Source organism: Pan paniscus, chromosome 9, assembly GCF_029289425.2.
Source record: "Pan paniscus chromosome 9, NHGRI_mPanPan1-v2.0_pri, whole genome shotgun sequence".
Classification (NCBI taxonomy): domain Eukaryota; kingdom Metazoa; phylum Chordata; class Mammalia; order Primates; family Hominidae; genus Pan; species Pan paniscus.
In genome coordinates this window covers 128,036,110-128,050,677 of record NC_073258.2, presented here as the reverse complement: position 1 = coordinate 128,050,677, position 14,568 = coordinate 128,036,110, and the positions used below count along the sequence as shown (strand labels likewise).

Genomic DNA, 14,568 nt, shown 5'->3' with positions numbered 1-14,568 from the left:
CTATCCCATAGCTCATTTTAAAAAGCCATAATTGCATGAATTACAAATTGTAACAAGGACATTATAACTCTTGTTATATATAATATAACATATAATATTATATGTTAATGTAACATATAATCTCTCTCATAAACATTCAAAAGCATAGATAGAAAAATAAGTAATAAAATGATAGAAAGCAGAATCCAGTGATATATCAAAACGGTAATATATCACAGACCAAGTGGACTTTAGTCAACGTAGGCAAGGTTGGTTACATTATAAAATCAATCATTATAGTTTGCCACAATGGGGAGAAAACAAGAAAAAAATATAATCATTTTAATAGAGGCAGAAAAAGCACTTGACATAATTTAATCCTCATTAATAATAAAAAGCACATAGCAAATTGAGAGTAGAAGGAAACTTTCTTATTCTGATATATGGTACAGTTTTAAAATAGTTAAAAGAAAACATCATTTCCTTTTAGAAATATTGATAGCTTCTGCCTTGAATTTGGAAAGAAGTAATTATAAATACAACCAGTTCTATTCAACACTGATCTAATGATCCTTGCAAGAGTACTAGTAAGGAGAAAAAAAGTATTAAAATTAGAACAAATAAAACTGTATTGCTTCAGATATGGTATGACAGTGATCAAAGAAGAAATTATCTATAGATAAATTATTAGAATTATTAGTGAATTTAGCAAGATACCTAGACAAAATCAACAAACAAAAATCTATTTTTTTACAAGTACAAAGAAATATAAATGAAAACTTAAACTAAATTATTTAGAACAGCATAGACAAAATATAAATATAGAACAAAAATATAAAATCTAGTTCTGTGTTCTTTATAAGAGATACACTTAAAACATAAAGACACCGAAGGGTTAAAAATGGAAACATTTGCCAAAAAGACATGAAAATCAAAACTCACACCTGTAATCCCACCACTTTGGTAGGCCAAGGCAGGAGGATTGCTTGGACCCAGGAGTTTGAGGCCAGCCTGGGCAACATAATGAGACCCCATCTCTACCAAAAAAAAAAAAAAGAAAAAATTAGCCAGGCATAGTGACACATGCCTGTAGTCCTACCTACCTGGGAGGCTGAGGCATGAGGATTGCTTGAGCACAGGAGGTCAAGGCTGCCTGAGCTGTGATCATCCCACAGCACTCCAGCCTGGGCAAAAGAACAAGACCCTGTCTCAAAAAATAAAATAAAACAAAATAAAAAATAATAAATGAATTTAAATGTAAAAAAGCAAAACAGGTGTGGCTATGTTAATATCAGGAAAAAATAGACTTTAAGGCAAAGTATTACTAGCAAGAAATATAGTCAGCTCATAATGATCCATTTTCAAGTATGATACAATTTGAAACTTCTATGACACTAATAGCTTTGCATGAGGAAATCTGAAGCAAATATTAACAAAATTTGAGGGGAAAAATTATGTAACATCCATTATTGTGAAAAATTTTAATGTCCTTCTTGGTCTTTGATAGATGAAAATGTGTGAGAATAAAGAATTTTGAGCAATAAAATTGTCAGTCTTGTCTAGTGTACCTTTATAAAGTACCAGTCAACAATTGAAGCATATACTTTCTTTTTAAGCATACATGAAACATTTACAAATATTGATCACATAAAGAGCCATAAATCAAATCTCAACAAATGTCAAAAATGGGAATTCTTATAATCCAAGGAAGTTATTAGCAAAAAGATAATTGGAAAAAGAATATTAATTTGGAAATTTAAAAATTCTTATAAATAGGCATCAATGACAAAAACACAATGGCAATAAGATACCATTTACTCTTTTAATACTGCACAATCACCAAGATGCTTGTGATATGATGTCAAAATAAACATTATTAAATCCTTAGGCTAGAGAAGAAGAAATTATTTTTAGACAAATTAAATATCCAAATTGACACTTAAAAAAGAATAACATAAGAAAAGACAGAAAGTAAGAATAAATATGAGAAGAAATTGATAAACTAGAAGAAAAAAAACATAAAGGCCTAAAGTGAGTTCATTTTAAAGACTGAAAAAGTGACCGATCACCGGCCAGACTGACCACAAAAAAAAGAGAAGATACAAATAAACAGTATTAGAAATAAAAATTAGAACACAGCCACAGACATAGTAGCCATTCAAAATATTCAAAATATATAATTATCATCTTTATGTTAATAAAGATGAAAATTTAGATGAAAGGGACAAACACCTAGAAAATCTACATAATTCACTCAACCTAAAAAGACAATTCTGAATAATTCTATAATAATTTACATAATCGAATCAATAGTTCCAAACCTTTTCCCAAAGTAATACCAAGGTCAGAAAATTTTACAAGTGGGTTCTGTTAATATATCTGAAAACAATAAATTCTAGTTTTACTCAATTTCTACCGGTGTAGAGAAAAACACACAACACCCCAAATATTTTTATAATGTCATCTTTAATACGGCACTGCAAGCGGATAAGGAAAATATGAGAAAGAAAAATTATATGACAATTTTACTTGTAAACATAGAAGCAAAAATCCCAAACAAAATGTTAGCAACCAATAAAGCTGTACAGTAAGGTTTATAAAATAAATGACTTAATTGGCTTTTTGTGGGAATTCAAAGGTAGTTTATAATCAGAAAATCAACTAATGTTATTTATAACACTAACAGACATAGGATCACCTCAATAGATGAATAATATCATTTATCAAAATAACCAGCACTTAATTATAAAATCTCTTTGTAAATTAGAAATTCAAAGGAACTTTTTTAGCCCTTCTACTATCATCAACCAAAGAAAAAGATGGTGGATGGAGGAATGGAAGCAAGACCATGTTTAATGGTAATACTTGGAAAGCATTTTCTTTAACATCAGAAATGCAAACAGAATTCTAGTTTTTGTTCTTTCTAGTTAGTTTGGAGGGTCTAGAAAAAAAAGAAAGACAGAGAGAACTGTGAAGAATGAAATAAAACTGATACCATTGACTGATAAGATTCTTGTGGTAGAAAAACCAGAAAAACATAAAAATATAGAAAAAGCAGTAATATTTTAAATAATATTTTTCCAAGTTTTCTGCTGCTTATGCACAACTCATTTTCATTTATTATACTAGACTTAAATACATAGATTACATAATTTTTAAAAGATGTCATTACTGCTGAAACCAAAAATATGAAGTACTCCTGGTATAAAACTAGCAAAATGTGTGCAAACCTTTATGTATACACAATGTATATACCATATATATTTATTGAAAGAAACTAAAGGAAACCTGAATAAATGTAGAAATATTCTGTTTTTGTGGAACAGCAGATGCATTGCAAAACTGTCAGTGCTCCCTGCATTGACCCACAGAATGATTTAATTCAGAAGAAAATCCCATTAAGTTAGTAATTTTCTTTGAAACTAAAGGTGTTTCTGAACTTTTTTGGTAGAGCAAAAGTCCAAGAACAACCAAGACACTTCTGAATCTATCAGATCATTTAGGAGGACATTTTCTACCAGCTATCAACACTTATAAACTGTGGTAAAACAGTGCAGTAATAGATCAATAGATAAATACAACAGAATGAGAGCCCAAATAGTGACCCACATATAAATGGAAAATTGATATATGTCAGAACTGGCATTGCCAATTAGCGAAGAAAGGAAAGAGTTTTAAATCAATGATCTTAGGGCAACTAATTTTTCATTTGAAGGAAACAAAATTGATTCCTTAGGCCTCGTCATACACAACATTTTATCTTAGTTGGATTAAATATCATGTAATTTTAAAAACACATTGTGGTCCCTAAAGAAAATAAATAGACACACCAGAAATGGGAAGCTTATCTTTATAGACTTTTGTAATATTTGACATGTTTTAGTCTAGAGTATATATGAAGAATGATATGAATCAATAAAAAAAAGGAAACCAAATTAAAAGTTGGCCAAGGGTTTGAATTCTTTCACAGAAAAGAAAAATGTTTGGCCAAAAACATAAGAAAATATGTTCAACATGGCTAACAAGGAGGTACATGTAAGTTAAAATCATAATAAAATGGCATTTGACAGTCATGAAATAGGCAAAAATTAGAAAGTCTGACTCTTCAAAGCGATGAAAAATATAGGAAATAGGCCTGGCACAGTGGCTCACGCCTGTAATCCTAGCATTGTGGGAGGCTGAGGCAGAGTGACTGCTTGAGCTCAGTAGTTCTAGACCAGCCTGGGCAACATAGTGAGACACCCCACCATCTCTACAACAAATGAAAAAAATTAGCCAGGCATGGTGGCTCATGCCTAACTACTAGGGAGGTTAAGGCAAGACGATTGACTGAGCCAGGGAGGTCAAGGCTGTAGTGAGCTGTGATCATGCCACTGCACTTCAGCCTGGGCGACAGAGAGAGATCCTGTCTTAAAATGATAATAATAATAGGAAATAATAATAATACACTACTGGCAGGGTAGTCATTATTTTAAGAAACAATTTTGCTTTGTCTGGAATCCAGGAATTCCAAAATTCTAGCCATATTCAGGCATTTGTGCACCAAAAGACACATAAAAAATGATAGAAATGCTTAAGGAAATGTAGAAATGAATTTCAGTACATTCATATAGTGGAAAACTATAAAAGCAACAAATATGAATCAACTCAAAATATATGGTGAATCTCAGAAACATAAAGCAACATTGAATTTTTAAAAATGCAGATAATACATTCATTACAACTTCCATTTTATACACTTCAGAAACATGTACATTAAGTAAAATATAAAGAAAGTCAGAAAAAAAGTAAAACAAATTCCAGGATTGCAATATTATAATTATTAAGAGGTGGGGGAGGCAGAAGAGGCGCAAATGGATTAGGAAGTACATTCAGACCTTCGAAGTGCTGGTAATTTAATTTTTATGTGTTGGTAGTCATTTTTAAGCTTGTGCATTTATCAAAAGTTTTGCATAAATTACATATTTCAGAAAGTTTTGCTTAAAATCAAGCTATAAAAAGTGAAGTATGATTACAAAAAGATACAAGGAAAGGAAAGATGGAAGGAAGAGAAGAAGGGAGAGAGGAAGGAAACTATAGTGATTGCAAAATTTTCAAAAACACAACAAATCGAACATTTTAAACAAATATTTATGGAGTAATTAACATTATGATTAGATAATGTGTATGATTTTAACATATTTAACAGATCTGGACTCAGAGAGTTGATTTTCCACATATCACCTAATTGCTAAGTGGTAAATCAACATTTTAAACCAGTTCTCTTTATTTAAGATTTTGCTCTATCTTTGATAACTAACCTGCCTTCTAAGAGACTGCAAGTCCAAAGTTTGGGAGTTTTGGAAAGTCTTTGATGGTAATCAGTATCTTCCATTTAGGAGTATCTTACATCAAGACTAGGCTTTTTAAAATGATTATTAGGTTACTGATGTGCATTATAAAATATTTTTATACTGTGTAAATTAAAATCCTACAGTGCTCTCTTGAAAAACCATATTATTTTCTATGACTGATATAAAATATAGAAACTGCACCTTAAAATTCGATTATAGATGACATCTTTTTTTAACTTTTATGTCAAAAAATATCATCATAAGCAAATTTGAAAAGCAAGTGGAAATTTGAAAAACAAAACTGTTTATGCCAGACAAAAATTTTATATGACCCAATACCTAATTATCTCTGGTGGGGGAAGATGAAAAATAAAAATAAACTCCCTTCTCCCCAAGACAAAAACAAAACAAGGAACAAAAGATACAAACAGGTAATGTATCAAATAATAAAGGCTAAGGATCCAAAATCACTATTTAATCAAAGAAATGCACATAAAGAGGGACATTTTTTTTCCATCTATCATTTTGCTAAAGATTGGAAAGATTTACAGTGTGTTATGTTGGTAGGATTTAGCCATACTTTTGTTTCTGTGTCCTGTTATTACTAATGTAACTTGATTAAACTTTTCAAGACTGCATTTGGTGAGATTTCAAAGTATAAAATGTGCACATTCTTTGAATAAGAAATTTTACCTACAGAAATGTTTTCTAAGGAAAAGAAAGACAACTTTTTAAAAGCGTATGTATTAGGGGGATTTTTTACAGCATTAATTACAATAATTAAAATCTGAAAGCCTGTATCAACAGGAGCTTGGCTTCATAAATAATGGAATTAAATCAATGCAATATTATACAAATATTTAAATGATGATATAAACCACTATTAGTGACACATGAAATGCTGATTATTCATTGAAAACAGACTATGGAATTTGCACTGGATTTCTCTGGATGATGGGAAGTTCATGGAATTTTTATTTTCTTTTTTGATTTGGCATGATCATAGCTAACTGCAACCTGGAACTACTGGCATGATCATGGTCCACTGTAACCTTTCAAGTGATCCTCCTGCCTCAGCCTCTTAAGTAGCTAGGACTACAGGCATGCACTACCATGCCTGGCTAATTTTTTTTAGTTTTATTTTTATAGAGATGGAATCTTGCTATGTTGCCCAGGCTGGTCTCAAACTCCCAGCTTCAAGTGATCCTGCTGCCTTGGCCTCTCAGAGCACTGGGACTACAAGTGTGAGCCACTACACCTGACCCCATTTTCTTTTTCACAAATTTATTTATTTTATTTAACAGTGAGCACTTCTCTATACAATTAAGCACATATATATTATATTTGTTTATTATATATTTCTTTAAAGGAAGAGAAAAAATAAATCTACTAACACACATGCATATTATTAGCAGATGGGTTTTCAGGAATATGATAACAGCTACCACTTATTGGATTTCTATTTTATGTCAAATGTGACTTTCACAAAAATTATGAAAGGTACAAATTGAGAAGTTAGGCAATATATCCAAGTCTAAATGACAAAGGTCAGTTAGCATATCAAATTCAGGCACCACTGAATTCACCAATCCATGCTATTGCATAACACAGGGGCTCTTACCTTGAGTCACTGGAACAGATAACCATGAATGGGTTTCAGAAGGCCTGTAAACCGATGAAATTATAAGCAAAATTTAATTTGTAGCTGAATTTTTTGAACTAAGAGTCTACAACTTTTATTATGAAGTGCATTTATGCAGTCCAAAAAGATTAAGGACTTCCGATTTTGAGGTAGCAAGGGTTCTTAGATCATTAGTCCCATTTTTATGATGCTAGAACTTCCCAGCTACAGAAAACAATATGTTTTCCCCACTTCCCACTCTCTTCCCTTGCTTCTCCCATCCCCTTGTCTTCAGGAGCTTTGGGAGCTTACTTTGAGAATGAACAGGCATCTTCTTTCTGAGTCTCATGACCTGTACAGGCCACCAGCTTTATGTGTATAAAGCAGAGTACAAGCTTGGCTTATTGCAAGCTTGGCTTATGCATGCTGAACTGCAATCAGTCATCCCAAAGCCATCACTTTCGAATGACATATTGCAGTTCAGTGTGCATCTATGTGACCAGGGACTTGACCTCAGTGGAGACATAAAACAGAGTCAACATCTTGCATTTACTTTTTCACCTTTGCTCTAATACCAGCTATCTGGCTATCCACTGGGGACTACAGTTTAATTCTAGCACTAACCACCTGTAGTTAATGCAGACTCCACAGGCTAAAGAGCACAATTCTCAATAAGACTATCACCAATTCAGATGCCAGCCATATTTTTGAGATCGCCAGCATTTCTGAACTATTGGTTACAAATTCCAGGGTTTCCAAGATCCCTTCAGGTTTGATAATTTGCTAGAATAACTCATAAAACTTACGAAAGTGCTGGACTTAAGTTTTTATTATTATAAAAGATGCAAATCAGGAACAACTTAATAATAGACATATAGGGTGAAGTCTGGGAGGGTTTCAAATGCAGAGCTCTGAACCTTCTTGTGAAATCAGGGTCTGCCACCCTCTTGTCACATCAACATATTCACACCACCAGGAAGCTCCACTTGAGCTTCAGTGTCCAGAGTTTTTATTGGGTTTTATTACATAGGAATGACTGCTTAAGCCACTGGACATGTAATTGAACTTTAAGTCCAGTCACTCCCCTCTCCCTGGAGATTGGGCCGACTCAAAGGCCAACCTTCTAATCACACGGTTGTCCTTTCTGTTGACCAGCCCGCTTCCTGAAGCTATCATTGGGCCCGCTGTGAATCACCCCATTATCCTACACTCTGGTGTGATCCGAGATGTTCATAAAAAACAAAGACACGTTTAACACTTAGGAAATCCCAAAGATTTTAAAAGTTCCATGCCAAGAACCCAAGACAAAGACAACACAAGTTCTTTATGATACAACAATGTTAACAATCTCACTCTTTCAATATTGCTTTTCCACTTCTTCTTTGGCCTTCTTTCCTTAGTTTCCTCTTATTTCTTCCTTTTCTTCCAATTTTAACTGATTTTCTGACTTTATCCTGTTACCCACATTTTGAACTGAAAATGGTGCTCACCCTTTGTTTCATGAAGGAGAAACCTGTTAAGAAGACACACACATTGAGCAGCAGTTACACAAAATACCAACGATGAAGGTCATTCGTATAGTAGGTTATGTAAGCGAATCGTCCGCTAACTTAAAGCAGGAGCAATGAACAATAAAACATGTGAATGGTACACGTGATACAAGAGAAAAAAAAATACTACGTATTAAAATTGTTCTTTATGGTTGAAAATAATGTTTCTTAAATTTTAGGGCACAGGGAGATCACCTGAAGACAAAATTCAGATTCTTGTTCAGCAGCTCAGATGTGGGGCCCAAGAGCCTGCACAGGACCTACATGATGTGTGGAGTCCAGTGCAAAGTGAATATTCAGGGACCCTTGTTCAAAAATTAAGAATTTCAAGATGGCAAAAACAACATATTAAACCAATCCCAGAGCCCTTCTGAGCATAAGGCCCTATGTAACTGCACGAGTCACATGTTGATAATTCCTGGAAGTGCATTTTCAGCAAGCACCCAAATGAAGTTGATGCTACTGATCCATAGATTCTAATTTGAGTTACAAGGGTCTAAAAATGTTCTAAATTGCTCCCCCCACACACATTTTGGATTTATACTTTTTGTTCTCTGACTTTTGATTCTTTAAGATATTTACTTAGGAGATTAGCCAAGAAATTTGGATGCTAGAACTATCTCAGAGACCAATATTTGTTTTTGATTTTGTTGTGGGATATTCAGTAAAATTTGTTTAATTAATAAACAATATGGTATATGAATATATGACTTTGTTTTTAATTCTCTCCTTTCTTCACTCCTCCTTCCCATTACTTCCTTTCTATCCCAAATTCTGTACTAACAATCACCTCCATGAAATTAACATTCTTCTCCTACCTTCAGTTCTACTTACATTCAATTTTTCAAGAACATTCATGCTACTGTCAGACATTTTTGCCTATACACTTATAGTGACTGGGATTCTTCAGCAGGTCCATTCTGGTGCCAGAAATACATCAGTAATATGTCTGATTTCTGTAAAGCAGAGGGTTTCACTGTTATGTATCTTTAATATTTTCAACCATTTTGTTGTGGAAATAGCCCTAAAATATATCATACATATTCATTGCCTTTCAAACAGAGGACGAAGAGCATAATCTAGATTCTGGGGTACAGTTAATGTTTTATGCGATGCTATAATACCCTAGGATACTTAGAAGTATTGTGATTGATGAGGCTACTAACTCCTATACAAAATGTCCCAGGCCACTGGAACGCTGACTTCTTGATTTTATTTTTGTGTGTTTAAAAAAATTTCCCCAAATTGTTACCTGTAATGCCCTAGTGTTGTAAGCCTGTTTGCCTAAACCAGAATTTCACTGCCAAACTTTGTATCTCTAATGTGGTTTTGGCCAAACTTATTGAGATAATTCTATGAAAATTAAGTCATTTATGTAAATTGACTATGGGTTTAAGAAATTCACCTATGAATGAAGAACTAAAATGTAAGTTTTGGTAAATGGGATCTGTGACATAATTTTGGATTGTCAGGAAACCTTAATTTTTCTTTTACTTCTGTATTCTTGATACAACTATTATCAGTGATCCAGATAATTATAGACTTTTCATGAGTTTGACTATAATAAAGTTGGAACTTGGGTTCCAACTGATCATTAAGTCTCTATGTATGTTTTTGAGTGAACTAGTATGTAATTTCCAAGTTCTTAAGATTTTGGATGGCAGGGGGTAGGGGGAGGATATGAAATAGCTTTAGTCTCTGTCCTTAAATGTTTCTAAGTTCATGTGTAATAATAAATCACTTTGATACTCAAATGTCCAGAGATTGGTCATACAGCATATAGATAATTTGGTACCATTTCATCTTCACTGTATCTTTTCTGTTGCTCAATAACCAGTCTCTTTTCATTGCTTAGAGTGAAGAGGCTGCTGTATTAACACTAATTTCTGAGCTTCTAGCTGGCTTTTATGACAACTCTCAAATAGGTTGAACTTGGTTGACAACTGCGGGACAAATGATGAAGGGGAGAAAGCTAGGCAGCAATGCTGATGCTTTTGCTACCACGTCTTCAGATCTTGCAGTGAATGCTCTAATTGACAAGATTCTGAGGGGTGGGGACACAACCTGGAGGCATAGTTAAAAATCTTGAAGAACAGTCACTCCTGAAAGGCAGAGGTGCCTCTTTTTTTTCTTATTTATGCAGGAATTTAAGTTTAGTAAAGAGAATATATAGCACACATACATACACCCCACTCACACATGTATACATACATACAAAAATATACACACATCACATTAAGGAGAAATTGGAAAAAAATGAAAAAGGAATTCCTAAGGTGAGTAACTTGGGGAGAAAGATGAGATGCCCACAGGAGTAAAATAAAAACACAGCACAGATTCCTGTTTCTTACAAACTTATGTTCCTATCAGGATTACTGAAGCAGCTAGTGTTCATTTTGGCATTTTCAACTAGAATACTCAAAATTTCAGGGAACAGTAAAACTCTCCAGATTTGTTTGGAAGGAAAAATCATTACACATGAAACAACAAAGCACTTTTAGGGGCTAAGGCTGGAGAAGGGGCTAAGGGATGGGACTGAGCAGGGGGAAGTTTGGTGTGGAAGTCATTTTCTCTACCAATGACTCCAAAACCCAGAAATGTCCATGCAAAAAGATCTCCCAGTTCAAACATGTTGTCTATTGTCTGTGTGAAGACTAAAAACTCCTGAAATTACCCAAGAAGACAAGGAAACTTCATACAACTACGTTCACATCAGATGCATCCCAGTAGCACCATTTTCTCTCTATAATTCTTAGAGTTTCTTATCAGAAACCCTTGTTGCTTTCCAAATCCCTCTATTTTCTTTCTTCTTGACCTCGGACGCCTCTGGGCATGTGCCCCCAGGAAGATAAAAATGGCTTGAGCAGAGGCATAAAATGATGCACAAATCTTCCATAAGTTCATCCTAAGTCAACTGAAAGCAGCAGAAGAAATGGCTTGCAAAACAACAACAGCAGTAGCAACAAAAAACTAAAAACCAGCAAGATTTTGGTTTTTTCGTCCATGTAGCTTTGGAGCCACCAGATGGCGGTGTTGCAGACCAGCTCTTAGAGCCTCTGGGTGCAGTGGAAATGAGAGAATAGGAAGAAGTATTAATATTAAAGCGATGCCTGAAATGTGCTGGTGTTTGCGTCGCTACCGAAACGCCGAATGCATTGCGACTAAGGACAGCAACTTAAAGGCGGGGATGACTTTTCTTCCACAGTTGATTCTGAAACAGCAGGAAGCTACCAGGCAGTTTCATGGGATTAGACTGATTTAACCTCATCAGCCAGATCACTGTGAAAGGAAAGATGTTCCCAGAGACCCAAGTTTACATGATGACTCCAGAGCAAGAGACGAAACCCGATGAAATCAGTAAAAGCCGTCAGAACAAGCTCTCCAGGGTTCCCATCACCACTTTCCTCCATTTCTTTCTTTCCATTGACTGGGTCCCCAAGCCACCTCTCGCTGCAGCCCGTCACCGATGCTGGCAACACACGCACACACTCACATTTTAAAAAGCAAATGTCACAGAATTTCCAACAACCACACTTGCCAGCCAAAGAAAGCGTTCATTGATTTCCTGTTTTGTGAATTGATACAGATAATTTCTGTGGCTTAAGGGGTTCATTAACTCACTAATTTGAAATAATCTGAACATAAGCCGAGTTAAAGTTTTCTCTTGTCCTGTGTCCAGACTCATTTAACTCAATTTTTGAGAGCACAGTGCTAAGGAAACCAAAGCTCAGTGTTCAATATCCACTTGGTTTTACTCTGTTCCACTGATATGCCTCATACTCACAACCCTGGCTATCTATCTAGGACTAAGGTCAGAAAAGGAACTTAAGGGTCAGAAATGAAAAACAGAGTATAGATGGAGAAATACAAATAAACTTAACTACTGGAGAAAAAAGGTCCCAAATCAATCTTAGGTTTTGGTTTGAGGTAAAATGGGTAAGCACAATTCACATTGTCTCTCCTGTTGAATGTAGCTGTAAAACCTGTGCAGACAGGATGGAGCATCTCTTTGAGGACTCTAGTGGTAAAAAATAGCTGGAGGGTTGGAAAAGAAGATACAAATTTAAAGTACCAAGAAACTGGTAGACAATTTCACATTTTTCCTCCTCTTTCTCAGTGTAGACACACAGTCGCATAAAACCAGGAGGTAGTCATTAACCTTGGACAGATAACACTTTAGGAGACGCCTGGAAAAAAATAAAACTATCCCTACTCACAGATGACATAATTCTGAATGTAGAAAAGTCCCAAGAAAACGACAAAGGAGCTCTTGGGATGAATAAATGAGTTTCCCAAAGTCAACATACAAAACCAAATTATATTTCTATATAATGGCAATGAAATTTCAGAACTCAAAAAGAAAAGTCTTCAATAGCTTTAAAAAAACACAAAATACTTAGTTATAAAAGTAACATAACTTACACTGTATTTCCAGGTTGAACATTACAAAATTCTGATAAAAGAAATAAAAGAACATACTAAATGGAGAGACATACAGTGCTCATGGATTAGAAGACTTAATAAGATAAAGATGTTAACTCTCAAATTAACAGGTAACACAATTTCAACAGTAAAAAGCAAACAACCCAATTTTAAAATAGGCAAAAAACAAACATGAAAAAAAACAACAACCTTGAACAGACCCTTTACTTAAAAGAGGACATGTATGGTTAAAAAATAAATGAAGAGGCCAGGCACAGCGGCTCACACCTGTAACCCCAGCACTTTGGGAGGCCGAGGCAGGCGGATCACGAGGTCAGGAGTTCGAGACCAGCCTGACCAACATGGTGAAACCCCGTCTCTACTAAAAAAAAAATACAAAAATTAGCTGGGCATGGTGGTGCGTGCCTGTAATCCCAGCTACTGGGGAGGCTGAGGCAGGAGAATCACTTGAACCTGGGAGACAGAGGTTGCAGTGAGCCGAGATCGCGCCATTGCACTACCACCTGGGCAAAAGAGTGAGATTCTTTCTAAAAAAAAATAAATAAATAAATGAAGAAACACAGGAAAAGATTATCAATATCACTAGCCATTAGGAAAATGCAAATTAAAACCATGTGAGACACCTCTCTAGGCCTTTTAGAATGGCTAAAATAAAACATCCTGATAATGTTAGGTGCTAGTGAGGACACAGAGCATATGTAGCTAGTGAGAACACATATTAGCTTGTCAGGCTTTATAAAGCTAAACAAATATTTACCATATGACCCAGAAATTCTATTCCTGGGTATTTTGTCTTAGAGATATAATAACTTGTATTCATACAAAAACCAGTACATCGAATGTTCATAGCAGCTCTAGTCATAGTTGCCAAATCTGGAAGCAATTCAAGTGTCTTTTAATGAGTGAATAGATAAGCAAACGGTGACACATCCATACAATGAGATACCATTCAGCAATGGAAAGAAACAAACCATTGACACATGCAACTTTGATGAATCTCACAGGCATTATATGACCTGAAAGAAGCTAGTCTCAAAAGTTTATACAGCGCATAATTCCATGTATATGATAGTCTCAGGAAGACAAACCTGTAGAGATAGAGGATATATCAGTGTTTGCCAAGAATTAGGGGTATGGGGAGGCTACAGAGTAATAGCACAAGGGAGTGTTTTGGTGGAGATGTAACTGTTATGCATTCTGTGGTTATATCAATCTATAAATATGGTAACATTCATAGATTCGATTTGATTGCATGCTAATTTAAAAATTAAAAAATTTAAATACAATTCCTGCTGACAAGAGATCAAATGACATCAACTTGATGTGTCTGAAGGGAAGCACATTTTATTCTGTGGGGGAAAAGTTCAAAGAAAATGAATTGTGCACACTCTTGTGGGACAGACACCTTACATTATCTCATGGAATTATTATAAGTCTCCTGTTGGTTGGGTTTTATTATTCTCAGGTTAAAGATGAGAAATGGGCATTTAGAACAGCTAAGTAAAATGCTCAAGATGAAAGAGTTAACGAATGGAGGAATAAAAATTTGAAAAGTCATTTGTCTGCTTTCAAAGACTACATGCCCACCTGCTCTGCCACAGCTTCCCAAACACTCAAAGGAGATATGTTAACACTACTTAAG

At 34.7% G+C, this 14,568-nt stretch overlaps 1 long non-coding RNA gene across 1 annotated transcript; it reads right to left on the bottom strand.

The window, feature by feature from the left end:
• Positions 1 to 5,494: 5,494 nt before the first annotated feature.
• LOC134731170 (uncharacterized) lies at positions 5,495 to 9,445 on the bottom strand. The gene is made up of 3 exons (XR_010113303.1): positions 9,318 to 9,445; positions 8,287 to 8,446; positions 5,495 to 6,977 (listed from the first exon to the last, which is right to left on the bottom strand). It is a non-coding gene; the product is annotated as an uncharacterized LOC134731170 (long non-coding RNA).
• Between the last annotated feature and the right edge of the window lie 5,123 nt (positions 9,446 to 14,568).